Here is a 17,463-nt window from a genome sequence, read left to right as displayed (position 1 = left end):
AGGTCAAAATCCTCCTGAAAAGTCCTCTAAGTGAGCATAAGGAACAGTGCGATTCTACCGTCGTCAAGGCCGATGGTGGTTTTCTCCCAGCCCTGAACTAAGGGCTGTTTCTGCGCTGACACAGACTTGGCTGCTCTGAGGAGCCATGTGTTCGAGGAATACATCGCTTCGCGTGCCAAGTCACACCCCAGGAGAGAGGGTTCGCGCTCAAGGGGAGCATAAGGCATGTGCAGCAGACTGAAGGCCACAGCTCGTCTGCCGCCTCGGGGGTATCATGGAGTCCTGTCCGTTCAGTGAACAGCTTGTCTTTTTCAGTCCAGTGAAGCCATGAGACCTCACTGGCACGGACATTTTGGCAGCCTGCTGAAAGGGAATTAGGAGACTCAGAACGACACTAGACAAGTCAGGAACCATCACAGCACTGTCCCCTACCGCACCGCCTCTGCCAGCAGCGTCTGGAAGGGGTCAGTGGGCTCGCTGTTCGCTCTACCACCCTGGGTGCCATACCGCAGTCTGGACAGTCCTTCGTCAGCTCTAACTGTGCTCCTCCATGCTGTCGAAACGATTTCATCAGTTCATCCCGGGCTCCTTGTAAGTTATGTCCCATGCTGTACTGCACACTGCCGCTGCGAGGGAGAAATACAACTCTCATTTGCTGAGCTTGCTGCCGTGTGAACACTCCCACCCGGCTGACTCCCAGCTGACAGCACGCAGTCCCTGGACATGAACTTGGAAGAGATGAACATCATCCACTTCTCTGGCTGGCTCAGCAGCCCCTGGCTCCTCTCGCATCTGGCCCCGCAGTACGTTGTACGTCCCTGTGCACGACACCCTCCGACCCACTGTGCCGGTGTCGAGTTGCCGTGCAGCATGTGATGCATTCTACACGCGGGACCAACCTCACGGCACAGCGATGAGTGCTCCGGCACCAGTGACACACTGGCAGCGAGTCACGGCCGTAGGTAGTTGCCAGGGACTGTGAGCATCTGCTCCTCCTGGTCATCTGAGATCTACTTTGGATTGAGCCAGAACAGCAGACACCTGGTGACCTGCTGTCGCTAACAGCCCTTCCCCGCGTGGCCGGCAGCGCGCATTGTGGGAGAGCTCCAGAAACCACAGCCCGCGGACGCGACCACGCGTGTTCCGGTGGGTGCGGGGCACTGGGCTGTGCGCGCCTTCAGGAGATGCCCCGGGAAACGTGCCTGTGCTCAAGACCCGCAACTGCACTTCCTCTGTGCAGTTTGTTTTGTAATGTTGTATAGATCCTTATTGGATTCATTGATCACCTCTGTTTTTTATTGGCAGCCAGAAAATGTGGTGTCAAATTTTCACTCTACTCCTAAGAACTATCAGTTCATTATCACAGTCTGTCTTGCATTCATTCAGCGAACATGCCACTCTCTCTCTGCCGGGTATGTGCTGCAGCAGCGATTTTCAACCCTTTTCATCTCATGGCACACATAAACTAATCACGAAAATTCTGCAGCACACCAAAATATATATTACATTTTTTGCTGATCTGACAAAAATAAAAATAGGTATAACTTTTATTCATTCATTCCAAATGGCTATTGTTGTGTTGCCTGTTGTCATTGTTCTTATTTGGCATCTAAGGGAAAACAGGTCAGTGCCCGGCCTAACAGTCAGGTGTTACTGAATGTTTTAAAAATTCTTAGAGCACACTCCTTGGAAATCACTGTGCTAGAGGCTCGAGATACTCCGAAATTTTTAAAAATTCCTTATTCCCTGGCCAGTTCAGCTCAGCAGTTAAAGTGTTGGCCTGCGGACCAGAGAGTCCCGGGTTCGGTTCCCACTAGGGGCACATATCAAAAAAAAAAAAAAAAAAAATTCCTTATTCCTGATATTTTTGTACTAGTAGAGTCAGACATCAAATAAGTCGGCATGCACGTAAGTATAGATTTGTAAAAGGTGCTCAGTCAGAACTGAAAACGCAGAGTGCTGACTGGAGGGTTGTCACATGGTGCCACTGTTCCTTTCTTTCCTTTTATCTCGGTTTTAATTGTCCCACTGTATATTTTAAGTATACCTAAGGGTAAATTGCTCTAAGAGTTTTCTCCCGACAACTGAATGAAGAATGAATGAATGAGTACCAGGTAACCAATACTAAGTTTTTCCTTTCAGACTATTACAGCAATTGCCACTTCAGTGCAAAGCATGCTCTTGGAAACTCGACATGCAGTAAATGAATTATAATAAAAATAAATTAGAATGATAACCATGTACCAGACATTGTTTTAAATGTGTCATGTATTTTAGTAGTTGGTGTGCTGTGAGGCCACAACTGTCTCTAGGACTGTCACCATCTTACAACTCTCATGGAATCTCCCTTGGTTGAAGAAGGTTGCCTTGTTCAAGGTCAAGCCCATATTCAGTGACAACATGGAACATATTATCATTATTGTTTGAAATTCAGATTTCTGAACCTCAACACCAGAGAGTCTAAGTCATACATTCTTTGGTGAGGCCCAAGAACAAACATTTCTAACAACTCCCCAGGTTTATGGTGGCCCCAGTGGGCAGGCGCCCACATCTACCCTGTAACCTGGACCCAAAATGCACCCACAGCAATGTACCCATTTTTTTTTTTTTTTTTTGCTTTTTCCTTAGGGAAGTTTCGAAGTAGCTGATTACCATTTATTAAAAATCATCCTATTAAGTCCATCTTTTTTGTTTCCTTGCTTCCAAGTTTGAGCAATGGCAATTAACAGCAACATACTCTTCGTTATAGCTCTCCAGGCCCCTTTTGCCTGAGGCCTGTTTCCAAATATTTGGTAGTGTTCTCTGCTGTAGGAAGGAGTTTGGAGAGGACAATTCTTGGGCACCTGTGTGCTGAAACCGACAGGGTGGCTGACCTAGGATGACCAACCAGAACTGTTGGCCTTGACTGAGAGGTGCCTGAAATGTGGGACTTCTAGTCCTAAAACTCAGGAAGTCCCAGGTGAACTGAAACAGTTTGTCACCCTTTGTCGGTAGCACAAAAAAATCTAAGGGGCAAACACGTCCTTGTTTGTCTGAGGCTGAGAGAGTTCCTCCATCAGACTTTCAGTATGAAACCCAGGTAATCACCATGGCAGGCTGGAAGCATGGCACCCCACCCCCAATATCCGCGTTCTTAAATGTTTCCTCACTTGGAAAAGGGATATTTACCAATGTGATTGAATTAAATCTAGAGATGAGGATATTGTCCTGGGTCATTAGGACATCATATAGCAGACAGCAAATGTCCTTGGGTCTCGCGTGTGGTTCCCACAACTGGCAGTGTCGGTACTACCTGGGAATGTGTTCGAAATGTGTATTTTGGGGTCCCACCCCAGATCTACAGAATTAGAACCTCTAAGGGCAGGGCCCAGAAATCTGTGTTAACATGCCTTCCAGGTGGTTCTGATGCAAGCTACAGTCTGAGAACCATGACTGCTTTCAAGGCTCACTGGCCTTGAGCTACGTACAACATCAAATCCTTCATGCCTTTGTAGCTCAGCTGCCTCCCAGTTGAAGGTTAGCCCTGACAACCTAAAGCCTGGATGGTCTCAGTAGCATTCTAATTGGTTTGTCTGCTCTGGTCTTAACCTCCACAGAGTCAGCTCCCATTCAGGGTTCAGAATTTATAAAATGCATATGACCATGTTATTTCCCTGATTGAAATCATTTTGTGGTTTCCCTTTATTTCCAATGTTAGCCATCCATCAGGAAGATTGAGGAACTTTTTATAATAAAAATGTCCATGCCTTACCCGGAACCTACCAAATCGGAATAAACAGGGGCAGAAGCCAGGAGCCTTGAGCTAGTTCCTACAGATTAAGTGTAACATCTTCTAGAACTTGCCTCTTACCTACGTGGCAGCTTGTCTCCCACTGATTCCTGCCTGTGTCACGTTGTTTAGAGATGCTGAATGGCTTCTGTTTCTGTTACCTGGTGTACTCAGTAGTTATAAAACATTCCACATGTGTTTGAAAAGTATGTATAATAACAATGTAGGTAGTTGTGTTATCCAAATAGCCTTATCCTTAATACATTTTTTGTGTGTACTTTATCAGTTTCTGATAGAAGTGTGTTACTATCGCCCATTGATTTGTTCATTTATGCTTATAATATTGTCAGTTTTTCCCAAAATATGTTATTAAATGAATACAAGTTCCTCATTGCTTTAACTAACTTCATTTATTATTATGAATGATCTCCATTCATCCTAATTTATGTCTTTGTACTAAATTATTTTTGTGGCATTAATATTGTGTACTAGCTTTTTTTTCTCTTAAGTTTAGCCTGATGTGGTAGGTAGAGTAATGGCCCCTCCAGATATGGTTGTGTTTATTTTTTCTTTATTGATTTCAGAGAGAGGAAGAGAGAGGGAGAGGGAGATAAACATCGGCGAGAGACAACATAGATCAGCCACCTCCTGCACGCTCCCCACTGGAGATTTGGCCCACAACCCGGGCATGTGTCCTGACTGGGAATCCAACCAGCGACCTCTTGGTGCATGGGTTGATGCTCAACCACTGAGCTACACCGGCTTCCCTCCACCCCCCACCCCGGATATGTTTATGTCCTAATCTCTGAAACTTGTAAACATGTCACCTTACTTGGCACAAGGATATTACAGAGTGATTAAGTTAAGGGCCTCAAGGTGGGAAGACTGCTGGGTTATCCCCGTGGGCCCAATGCAGCCACAAAGGGCCTTGCAAGAGGGAGGCAGGAGAGTCAGAGTCAGAGGAAAAGGCCTGATGACTTAAATAGAGGCTGCAGTGATGCAATTGCTGGGAGGACCCATTCGCTCAGGAGCGTGGGCAGACTCCAAAAGCTGGAAGAGACAAGAAGTAGGTTCTCCCCGAGAGCCTCCAGAGGAAATGCAGTCCGGACAACAACTTCTGTCAACTGTACAAGACTCACTCACCGCTTCTGACCTCCAGAATCGGAAGAAAAAGTTCTGATGTTTTAAGACACTAAGTCTGTGTAATGACTTACAGCAGCAATAGGGAAAAAATACTTAGTGTATATATGTTTTATCTCTTTATTTTCAATCCTTCCTTATTGTTCTGTTTAAGTATGCTCTAACAAAGGTGATTTTTATATTTTTCTTCAATCTGATATTCTTTATCTTTTAATAGATGAGTTTAAATTATTTTTATTTTGATTAGATTTGTAATAATTTTTGCAATTATATTTTGTGATTTGTGTTTACCATGCATTTTTGGGTTTTGTTATTTTTCTCCTTCACCGCCTTTTTTAAAAAATATATTTTACTTTAAAAAATACTTTGTAAATGCAGTGCAACATGCATTCTGATATGTGCACACAGCTTACTTCACAGTTTCAGAGATGGCTATGAGGTAACCATCCTGGCAACCAACACATAAGTCAGGTTCTGGAACATTGTCAACAACTCCAAGTGCACAGCTCCTCTGTGCCACCTGAAGTTAGTGATAACGTATTTCTTTATTCTGTTTTTTCTCCTATCCTACTTTGGAAGCTAAAGAAAATATTTCTATTTTTAGTGTTTATTTATCATTTTAAACATATAAATGAAGCTATAAATGCCCAAAGCATAAGGTTGTCTAGCATCTCCATTTTCCTACTGAACAACAACAAAATACCCCCCCTTTTTCCTTGTTATTCTTACCCATTTATATACACAAAAAATAAACTTTTTAGATGTCCATAATTCACTAAATTTATGAGCATATTTATACAACTTCTGCATTTACCATGGTTTTATGCAGCACATTTTTTTCCTTCTGAATTTAGTGTCTTTCTTCCTAAAGTCCACCCATTACTAGATCTTTCGGTAATGGTCTGGGGATAGTAAATTCCTCCTGCCATTGAATGTCTTAAATTAACTCACTCGTGCTTGAAAGTTATTTTAGCTGAGTATAAAATTCTAGGGGGACAGGTATTTCCTATTTCCTAATCGTCAATTTTAGCTAAGGCTCTGTGAAGTACTTTCTCCATTGACTTCTGAAATCTACTGTTGATAATAAGTCAACTCATCCTAATTAGATTTCATTCCCAGAAAATTGCCTTTCTCTCTGCTATTTAAGATTTTCTCTTCATTGTTTTTCTCCAGTTTTACTAGTGGTATTTACTAAAGTTGCTATTATGTATTTATTTTTATTTAACTCTTCTTTTCTTATTTTCTACTTTCTATCTAAGGACTCAGTTCCCAGCCACAATCTTTAAAATGTTTCTCCTCACCCTGGCCAGTTTGGCTCAATGGTTGGAGCATCGGCCTGTGGACCAGAGAGTCCCAGGTTCAGTTCACACTAGGGGCACATACCAAAAAAAAAAAAAGGAATAAGCAAAAGAAAAAATAATAATAAAATGCTTCTCCTCTCTCATCATATCTTCTGGAATCTGTATTAGCTGCATCTTGAACTGTCCCAACCTGCTGTCAGTGGATCAGCTTCTCTCTCACGTGTCATCTTTTGGCCCCTCCATGCTGCGTATTCCGTGAGTCGTCTATCTTTCAGCTTACAGACATTCTCATTGACAGCAGAGCTGCTGAAGTTATCTGCATCTCAATGACTACATTTCTCATTTGTAGAATGTCTAGGTTTTCAAATCTCCCCCTCGTTTTTTTTTTTTTTTACCATTCTTCCTTTGTTTTGTTTAATAATTTCTTGTTATTTTTGTCTGGATGTTTTTATCTTAGGAAATCCTAAAGTTATTTTAAAGTTGGTTACAAATTTCATCGTGTATGGAGAGAAATTTTCTCCCAATTGTTGATGTTATTGGCTGTCTTAGTGTTCCTTTTTTCCCTGTGTCTTAGAACTTTGGTCATTAAGACATGTCATATGTGGGAAATTTTGTGTCTGATGTCTCTCTGACTCTCTGTCTGTTTGCCTGTCTGCCTCTCTCTCTCTTTCCATGTATCTCCTGCTCCATTTTCAGTTGCCTCTGAGTAGCAACCCCAGTTCTTCTTGCCCAGACCATGCTTATGCTGTCATCTCATGCTTGCCGTAAAGACTTCTAGACCTGACAGACTGGCAGAAGTGCCCCCTGACCCAGCCCCGCTAGGGCACTATTTAATTATTTGCTGCATCAGTTCATGTGACTGCCTCCCCTACCAGACAGTGATATGTGAGGATGGAGACTGTGGCTTATTCACCTTCCCCAGATATCTTGCACACATGAACCAGTCAAAACATGCTTGAAGGCATGAAGAGTACACAAAGAAATGTGATTCTCACTGTTTGTGAGTGTGCAATAGAAACAGCATATTCGGCAGCTAGAATATGGCTCGAATCTTACAGAATGTCAGCCTCCTTACTTTCTGATCATTTCACAAGGCTACTTGTATCAGATTTAGGATATGTAGTTACTCTGTAGTTTTACAATACATTGTAAGTGAGCTGGTCTTAGCTTTTTCATTATTTCATGAGATTACTAGACTTAGTGGGGCCAGGATATGGCAGTGAATTAACTATTGCCGATGTAATAGTCTGAATAGAAGCTTAGTTTTGTAAAATTAGCAGGTTAGTCATGGCGGGCAGCTCATTCATGCTTCTGAGACTTTTTCAGTAAAACCGAACTCTAAGATTTCATTGAATTTCATTTAAATAGCAGAGAAAACATTCTATTTTATAGCCAGACTTGCCATAACTGGCAGAAGCCACAGCATTTAAGTGTCTTTGGCAAAGTTCCTTAGAAGACGAGTGTTTAAATCTTCCAGAAGTCGTGCATGTGAATGAATTTGTAGCCAAATCTGAAAATGTCAGACATGAGCTTCTTACACCAAAGAAATTCTAAGTGTGAAATGTCTTCACGCTTCAGTTTTCCCTTTAAACTGAGCGTCTCCTAACTTTTCTACCATCAGGGCAAAACTTTTTTTCTTTTTTTTTTATCCTCACCCAAGGACATTTTTTCATTTTTTGTTCAGATAGAGTGGGAAGGAGAGAGAGGAAGAGAGAAACATCAATGTGAAAGGGACACATCGAGTGGCTGCCCCCGGCAGGGCGCAACCAGGGCTAGGGTCAAACCGCAATGGAGGTACGTGCCCTCAGCAGGAACTGAACCTGGGCCAGATAGGGGAAGGAGAGAGAGGAAGAGAGAAACATCAATGTGAAAGGGACACATCGAGTGGCTGCCCCCGGCAGGGCCCAACCAGGGCCAGGGTCAAACCGCAATGGAGGTACGTGCCCTCAGCAGGAACCGAACTTGGGTCTCTCTGGACCGCAGACCGATGCTCTAACTGCTGAACCAAACCGACCAGGGCAAGGCAAAACTTTTTAGTTAACAATAGAATTAAAGATGAGGGCGGTTTTGCTATTTATTTATTTATTTATTTATTTATTTATTTATTTATTTATATCACTGGATTTAGATCCAGTGATTAGTCAGGAATTTGACAACAACGAAGAGCGCTTTCCTGGGTATTGAGATGCAGAGGAAAAGATGGAAGAAATGGAATCACCTGCACGTACAGGACGCAGGGGCGACGGCAGACAGCTCGCACCATGCTGTGTGCAGGTGATGTTTTATCCAGTTGTACACTTGACACCCGCATGGTTTTGTGAACCAATGTCACTCCAGTAAATTCAATTCAAAAAAAAAAAAAAAAGTCAATCTGGTCTTCAAGATGGTGGCAGACGAGGTGAACCTTTCTTGCCTGCTCCCAGGGCCAGACTGGACAGAAAGTTAGTTGGGAAACACTCCCCCGCGATCACCAGCCAGGGCGGCCCCAGGGACACAGGGCCGCAGGCGCGCGCAGGAGGGAGGTCTCCGGCTTCTCCCAGAGGGGCAGGCTGGCCGGGGAGGCCCCTGAGCCTGGGCACCAGCCGAGAGGGCAGCAGCCCACGCCGTGCAGCCACCGGGGCGGCGGGGCTGGCCGCGCAGAGTCGCGCTGGTTGGGGAGACCCCTGAGCTGGGCCCGGATTGCTGTGTGCAGCTGCTCGCTTCAGGCTTCGGTGGAGGAGCTCGAGGTCCCGGAGACAGGCTGGGTGGGGAGCACTCGGGGAACACGTGGAAACGCTGCAGCCCGGAAACGTGACAGTCGTCCCACCCCCATACTGCAGCCACTTCCCTACAGGGCTCTGGTCGCTCCTGCAGCAACCTCCCGGGAAAGGGCCCATCTCCACCCTCAGGGCTAGAGCTCACCCACCTCAGGACTCCCTGCTGAGGGGCAGCCGCAGGGGCCAAGCCTGCAGGTTTGAACAGTCTCAGGGGGCGGTAGTGACTGGCCTCGGTGTGGGGCCATTTCCCCCCTGTCCCGGGAACCTGGTTGACACTTGTCCATCACAGAGAGCTTCCAGCCACCGCACTGGACTGCACACAGGGGCTCCACCCTGCTGAGGGCAGGGTGATCTTCCGGGTCAGGCTCCGATGAATGCTGCTAGGAACACATCCACCCTCTTCCCTGAAGTCTGAATGGCACCTCCCTCTCATGGGAGACCCAGAGGTCTCCAACTCCTGATTCCGCCCAAAGCCCTTTCAGAAACCGCCTTTTCAGTGATGACATCTGACAGCTGGCGGAGGTGGGTGGAGGCAGCCTTAGGAGCCTTGGAACTTTGCTCATGGATCCTGGGCCCCTGCTGCTAATAAGCCAGCCCTAGGGCAGCTTGTCCCCCGTGCCCCCCAAGCATAGCCAAGCCCTGTGGAGGCAGACACAAATGTGGATCACCTGAAGCTCCAAACAGGTTGCTGCGAGCAAACATGGACAGCTCCTAACAGTGGCTAACACCAAGTACCTCCCAGGGGCCCAGAATGGCAGACAGAAGAGCCAGTCTCCAACAACATAAGAGCAGGATCCAAAGGGAGCTCCCAGAGGCACTAAGTTCAGCTGAAACAAACTCTGCGTTGTTGTTTATTGTTTTATTTTTTTTGTCTCTTTTTTCTTTCTTATCTCTTATTTTTCTCACTCTATTTTTTTCTTCTTCTTCCTCCTTTCTCTTCTTTGTTCCCTTTGTTATTTTTGTCTTTCTTCTTTCTCCTCTTTTTTCATTTGCATAGTTTTTCTTTCTCTTTTCTTTTATACCATTTATTCTTTCCTACCTTTATCTTATTTTTTGTCTCCCTTCTTCCCATTCATATTCCTTTTTCTATTCCAATTTTTGTCTTCTTGCATTTTTTTCTTTTATTATACATGCTCTATTTTCTCTTTCCTAATTCTCTTTTCTTTGTGGTTGTTGTTGTGGGGGGTCTAATGCATGTTTTTGTTCTGTTTTGTTTTGTTTTGTTTCATTCTGTCAGCACCCACACAACAGCTTGCATGATGTGATCGGGGGTGAACCTTAGAGTCAGCCAGGTGGAGAGGAGATCCCACTCACAAATGGGACAACAATAAAGACCCAGTTACAATAGGAGAGCTCAAATTACCCAAAGAAGGGACATTCCTAGCGCATCCAGCTTAGGAGATCCAAGTGATGGCATCACTGGGGCACACAGGACACTTACTAGATGAGGTGACCCCACGAAGACTAGGAAGCATAGCAGTTCTATCTAATACATAGAAACAAATACAAAGGGGCAGCAAAATGGGGAGACAAAGAAACAAATCCCAAGTGAAATAAAAGGGGAAAATTCCAGAAAAATAGTTAAATGAAATAGAGGCAAGTAAGTTGTCATATACAGAGCTTAGAGTAATGGTTATAAGGATTCTCAAGAAACTTAATAGAATTACAAGGAACTTAATGGGAACTACAACAGAATGAAAAAAGAAATAGAAAACCATGAACAAGAACCAGTTGGAAATGAAGATTACCATATCTGACATCAAGAATATACTGGAAGGAATAAAAAGTAAATATAATAAAGCAGATGATCAATTCAGTGATTTAGAAGATTAGGTAGAAAAAACACCCAAATAGACAGCAAAAAGAAAAAAAGGATTAAGAAGCAGGAGGATAGTTTAAGGAAACTTTGGAACAATATAAAATATAACAACATCTGCATCATAGGGGTACCAGAAGGAGAAGAAAGTGAGCAAGGAATTGAGAACTTGTTTAAAGAAATAATGACAGAAAAATTCCCTAACCTGGTGAAGAAATAAGTCACACAAGTTCAGGAAGCATGGACAGTCCCAGTCAGGAATAACTAAAGAGACCCATTCCAAGACACATCATAATTTAAACGACAAACATTAAAGAGAAAGAATCTTAAAGACAACAAGAGAGACAAAATTTTACCTACAAGGGAGTTATTAAACTGTCAGCTGATTTATCAACAGAAATACTTCAGGCCAGAAGGGATTGGCATGAAGTATTCAAAGTAATGAAAAGCATGGACCTGAATCTAAGACTTTGCTATCCCACAAGACTATCATTTAAAATTAAAGGCAAAATAAGGAGTTTTGCAGAGGTTAGGAGTGCATTACTGCCTAACCAGCATTGCAAGAAATATTAAAAGGACTGCTTTAAGAATAAGAAATTGAGAGAGAGGAAAATAGGTATAAAGGAAAAAATGGCAATAAATAAGTACCTATTAATAATAAGCTTAAATGTAAATGGGCTAAATGCTCTAATCAAAAGGCAATAGGGTAGCTGAATGGATAAGAAAACATAACCCATACTTATGCTATCTACAAGAGACCTACCTTAGAACAAAAGATTCACAGAGACTGAAAGTGAATCAATGAAAAAAAAAGTTCCTGCTCTGGCCGGTTTGGCTCAGCGGTTAGAGCATCGGCCTGTGGTCCAGAGAGACCCAGGTTTGGTTCCCACTAAGGGCATGTACCTCAGTTGCAGTATGTCCCTGGCCCTGGTTGGGTCGTGTAGGTGGTAGCCACTCAATGTGTCCCTTTCACGTCGATGTTTCTCTCTCTCCCTCCCACTCTATCTGAACAAAATATAGGGGAAAAAAAGTCTTCAGGTGAGGATAAAAAAAAAACAAGTTCCATGCAAATGGAAATAAATAAAAAAAAATGCTGGGGTAGCAATACTCATATCTGACAAAATAGTCTTCAAAACAAAAGCCTAACAAGAGACAAAGAAAGTCACAATATAATACATAATACTAAAAAGATTGATCCAACAAAAAAGATAATCTTTGTAAACATAAATACACCACATATAGGGGTACCTAACTATGTAAAAACAAAAACAAAACCTCTCGGAAGACCTTAAGGGAGAGATCCATAACAATACAGTCATATTAAGGTACTTAAACGCACCAATGACATCACTGGGTAGATCGAGATAAAAAATCAACAAGGAAATAGCAACATTAAAAGACACACTAGATCAGATGGATTTCATTGATATTTACAGAACATTTCATTCCAAAGCAACAGAATATATATTCTTCTCAAGTGCCCATGGAACATTCTCAAAGATAGACCGCATGTTAGGACACAAAATAAGTCTTAACAAATTCAAGAAAATTGAAATTATATCAAGCATCTTGGACCGCAATGGGATAAAACTAGTAATCAAATATAATAATAATAAAAAAAAATCTTTTAAACATGTGGAGGCTAAATAGCATGTTATTGAACAATGAATGGATTATCAATGAGATTAAGGAAGAAGTAAAAAAACTTCCAGAAAATAAACAAAAATTAACACACCACAACCAAAAATGTGTAGGACATGGTAAAAGTAGTCCTGAGAGGAAAGTCCATAGCATTACAGGCCTATCTCAAGAAACAAGAAAAGCTCAAATAAATAATCTAACCCTACACCTAAAGGACAGAACAATGAGAAAAGCCAAGAGTAAGTAGAAGGAAGGAAATAATTAAGATCAGAGCATAAATTAATGAAATAGAGGCTACAAAAAAATACAAAAGATAAATAAAACCAAGAGCTGGTCCTTTGAAAACATAAACAAGATTGATGACTCTTTAGCCAAATTTATCAAGAAACAGAGAGAGGACCCAAATAAATAAAATCAGATATGAAAGAGGTGAAGTAGCAACTGACATCAAAGAAATACAAGGGATTGGAAGAAAATGCTAAGAACAACTACATGCCAACAAAGTGTTTCCTAGAAACATACAATCTTCCAAAAACTTAACCAGGAAGATTCAGAAAACCTGAATAGGCTGATAACAACTAATGAAATTGAAGCATTAATAAAAACAAAACAAAACAAAAAAACCTCCCAGAAAATAAAAGTCCTGGCCTGGATGGCTTCACAGGCAAGTTTTATCAAGCATTCAAAGAAGAACTAACACCTATTCTTCTCAAACTATTCTAAAAACTTCAAAAGGATGGAAGACTTCCAAGCTCTTTTTACATGGCCAGCATTATCTTAATTCAAAAACCAGATAAAGACACTACAAAGAAAGAAAAATATAGAAAATATCCTTGATGAATATAGGTGCTAAAATCTTCAACAAAATATAAGAAAATTGGATTTTGCAATACATCATAAAAATCATACATCATGACCAAGTGGGATTTATTCTGGGGATGCAAGGTTGGTTCAATATTCACAAATCAATAAACGTGATACAGCACATAAACAAAATGAAGGATAAAAATCACATGTTCATATCAATAGATGCAGAAAAAGCATTTGACAAAATTTAGCACCTATTTATGATGCATACTCTCAGCAAACTTGGAATAGAAAGATCATTACAAAACATAATAAAGGCCATATATGACAAACCCACAGCCAACATCATACTCAACAGGCAAAAACTAAAAGAGTTTCCCTTAAGATCAGGAACAAGACAGTGATGTCCACTGTCACCTCTCTTATTCAACATAGTACTGGAAGTCCTAGCTACAGCAATCAGACAAGAAGAAAAAATAAAAGGCATCCAAATTGGAAATGAGGAAGTAAAACAGTTATTATTCACAGATGTCATGATATTGTACATAAAATACCCTGAAGAATCCACCAAAAAACTGGTAGATTGAATAAGCAACATAATTTGATACAAAATTAACATCCTGAAATCGATGGCATTCTTATACACCAGTAATGCATTCTCAGAAAGAGACACAAACAGCCGTGGCCGGTTTGGCTCAGCGGCTGGAGCATCAGACTGCAGTCTAGAGAGACCCGGGTTCAGTTCCCGCTAAGGGTACGTACCTTGGTTGCAGTTTGTCCCCGGCTCTGGTTGGGTGGAAACCACTTGATGTGTCCCTTTCACGTTGATGTTTCTCTCTCTCTCTTTTTCCCTCCCACTCTATCTGAACAAAATAGCAAAAAATGTCCTCGAGTGAGGAGGAAAAAAAAAAAAAGAGACACAAACAAAAACTAATAATAATTACATTTATCATTGCAACAACAAAAAAATAATAAAATACCTGGGAATAAACTTAACCAGGAAGGTAAAAGACCTGTACTTGTACTTGGAGAACTATAAGACATTGAAAAAGGAAGTAGAGGAAGATACAAACAAGTGGAAGCATATACAATGTTTATTGATTGGAATAATTAATATAATTAAAATGTTCATACTACTCAAAGCAATCTATAGATTCAGTGCAACCCTCATTAAAATACCAAAAGCATATTTCATAGATCTAAAAAAATATTTCAAAAATTTATATGGAACCCAAAATGACTCTGAGTAAGCTCAGAAATCTTGAGAAAAAAGAACAAAGTTGGAGAGATCACAATACCAGATATCAAACTATACTACAAAGCCATTGTAATCAAAATAGCCTGGTACTGACAAAAGAACAGCCATATAGACCAGTGGAACAGCACAGAGATCCCAGAAATTGACCCATGCTTGTATGGTCAATTATGATCCATGCATAATATGTGACAAAGGAGGCAAAAACATACACTGGAATAAAGACAATCTCTTCAATAAATGGTGTTAGAAATATTGGACAGCTACATGCAAAAGAATGAAACTAGACCACCAACTTACACTGAAAATAAAAATAAACTCAAAATGGATAAAGGACTTAAATATACGTTGTGAAACCATAGAACTCCTAGAAGAAAACATAGGCAGTAAAATCTCAGACCTCTCACGTAGCAGGATTTTCACCAATATAGCTCCTACAGCAAGAGAAACAAAAGATAAGATAAACCATCAACAAAATGAAAATGGAACTCACTGTATGGAAGAACATATTGGCCAATGATACATCTGATAAGAGGTTAATTACCAAGGTATACAAAGAATTTGTACAACTCAACACGAGAACTACAAACAACCCAATGAAAAAATGGGCAGAGGACCTGAATAGACACTTCTCTAAAGAGGACATAGAGATGAACAATAGGCATATGAAAAAAATGCTCAAAGTGACTAATCATCAGAGAGATGCAAATTAAAACAACTATAAGGTATCACCACCTCACACCTGCCAGAATGGCTGCCATCAATAAATCAACAAACAATAAGTGCTGGCAACAGTGTGGAGAAAAGTGGACTCTAGTACACTGCTAGTGGGAATGCAGACTGGTGCAGCCACTATGGAAACAGTATGGAGTTTTCTTTAAAAATTAAAAATGGAACTGCTGTTTGACTCGGCAATTTCACTTCTGGGAATATATCCTGATAATTCCAAAACACCAATCAGAAAGAATATATGCACCCCTATGTTCATTGCAGCATTACTTATAATAGGCAAGATCTGGAAACAGCCCAAGTGTCCATCAGTAGATAAGTGGATAAAAGAGCTGTGGTACATCTACACAATCGAATACCGTGCAAGTGTAAAAAGGAAGGGGCTCTTACCCTTTGTGACAGCATGGATCGACCTGGAGATTATTATGCTGAGTGAAATAAGCCAGTTAGAGAAAGACAAATATCACATAATCTCACTTGTATGTGGAATCTAATGAACAAAATAAACTAACAGACTAAATAGGTCCAGAGGTGTAGAAGCATGGAACAGACTGACAGATCTGAGTGGAGGGGGTAAAGGGGATGGGAAGAGATTAACCAAAGAACAAATATGCATAGTCCATGAACACAGACAACAGCGTTTGAAGGCTGGGTTGGCACAGGGGCTGGGTGAGAGGGACTAAAGTGGGAAAAATGGGGGACATCTGTAATGTTTTCAACAATAAAAAGAAGTCAGTGTTGCCCTGGTAGATTTGGCTCAGTGGTTGGAGTGTTGGTCCATGGACCAATGAGTTGCAGGTTCGAATCCAGTCAAGGGCAAGTACCTCAGTTGTGGTTTATCCCCGGCCCTGGTTGAGGGCATGCAGGAGGCAACCAGTTGATGTGGCCCTCTCATATCTCTGTTTCTCTCTCTTTCCCTTTCTTCCTCTCTCTACCTCCCACTGTATCTGAACAAAAATGGAATATCCCTTGGTGAGGATTAAAAAAAAAAGTCAATGTCATTTTTTTAAATGGTGGAAAAAACTGGTCTGAAATAAAAAGACATAACACAATGCAAAGTAGGAAATTTGATTGGTGTTTGTAAAATATAGCCATAAAAAGCATTTGGGGGATGTTTCAGGAAGTTTTAATACAAGTGAAGTCGTAAATGATACTAGGAAGTTATTGGTAGTGATCTTAGGTTTGATGACAGACTGTGTGTGCAAGAGAATGTCCTCATTGCTAGAAAACACGAGCTGGAGGACACATCTGCTCCTGTAACTTACTTTGAAGCAGCCTCTCTTTGAAGCTAGAGAGGAAAGAAGGGAGGAAGGAGGGAATTGAAGAAAAGAAACCCTGGCCAGTTTGGCTCAGCGGTTAAAGCGTTGGCCCTTGGAGCGAAAGTCCTGAGTTCGGTTCCCACTAAGGGCACGTATCTTGGTTGCAGTTTGTCCCTGGCCCCGGATGGGGTCGTGTAGGTGGCAGCCACTCGATGTGTTTCTCATGCAAAAACGTCCTTGAGTGAGGATAAAAAAAAAAGAAAAGAAAGAAAGAAAAGAAAAGAAAGCAAAACATGTCAAATCTAGGTGACGAGTATTCATTGTGTTTTTTTTTCAGCTTTTGTGTATGTTTGAAAATTAATAATAAAAGTTGTGGGGGAAGCAGGAACCTGTTTCCCAGCTCTGCCACTTATTATCTTGAGAAGTTCTCACAGTTCTCTGAACCTTGGCTTTCTCATCTGTAATGAGAACTTAATGATATTTCTTATTCCATAGAATTATTATAAAAAATACATGGATGACATGTGTAAAGCATATGTGTACTTTACATATGACCTTTGTTTACCTATTATTGTCACTAATAATTACAAAGGTAATTATCACCATTACCTGTTACTAAGTAGTGAATACCTCTAATTATAGGTATTATCACCTATTATCAGTTTTTAAGGTGCATATTTGACTTTTCAAAGCACTTTCATGAATATCTTTAAAATTCACACTGAGCCTATAATATAAGCAAAAATAGGAAAATATTTGTCATAAATATTGAAGAGATTAGCCAAAGAAAATATATGCATAGTCCATGGACACGGACAACAGTGTGGTGAAGGCCAGGGGAGGGGGTGCACTGGCTGGGTGAAGGGGCAAAGAGGGAAAAATGGGGGACATCTATAATTATGTCAACAACAATATATATATATATATATAATTTACTACTTAATGTTACCTAAAATTTTCTCTACACATCACTTATTATATTAGAATTAT

At 41.2% G+C, this 17,463-nt stretch overlaps 1 pseudogene; it reads right to left on the bottom strand.

The window, feature by feature from the left end:
- Window positions 1-607, bottom strand: part of LOC118633508 — a 103,651-nt pseudogene extending 103,044 nt beyond the window's left edge.
- Between the last annotated feature and the right edge of the window lie 16,856 nt (window positions 608-17,463).

The sequence above is a fragment of the Molossus molossus genome, unplaced genomic scaffold, assembly GCF_014108415.1.
Source record: "Molossus molossus isolate mMolMol1 unplaced genomic scaffold, mMolMol1.p scaffold_m16_p_18, whole genome shotgun sequence".
NCBI classification, from domain to species: domain Eukaryota; kingdom Metazoa; phylum Chordata; class Mammalia; order Chiroptera; family Molossidae; genus Molossus; species Molossus molossus.
This window is presented reverse-complemented; position numbering and strand designations above follow the sequence as displayed.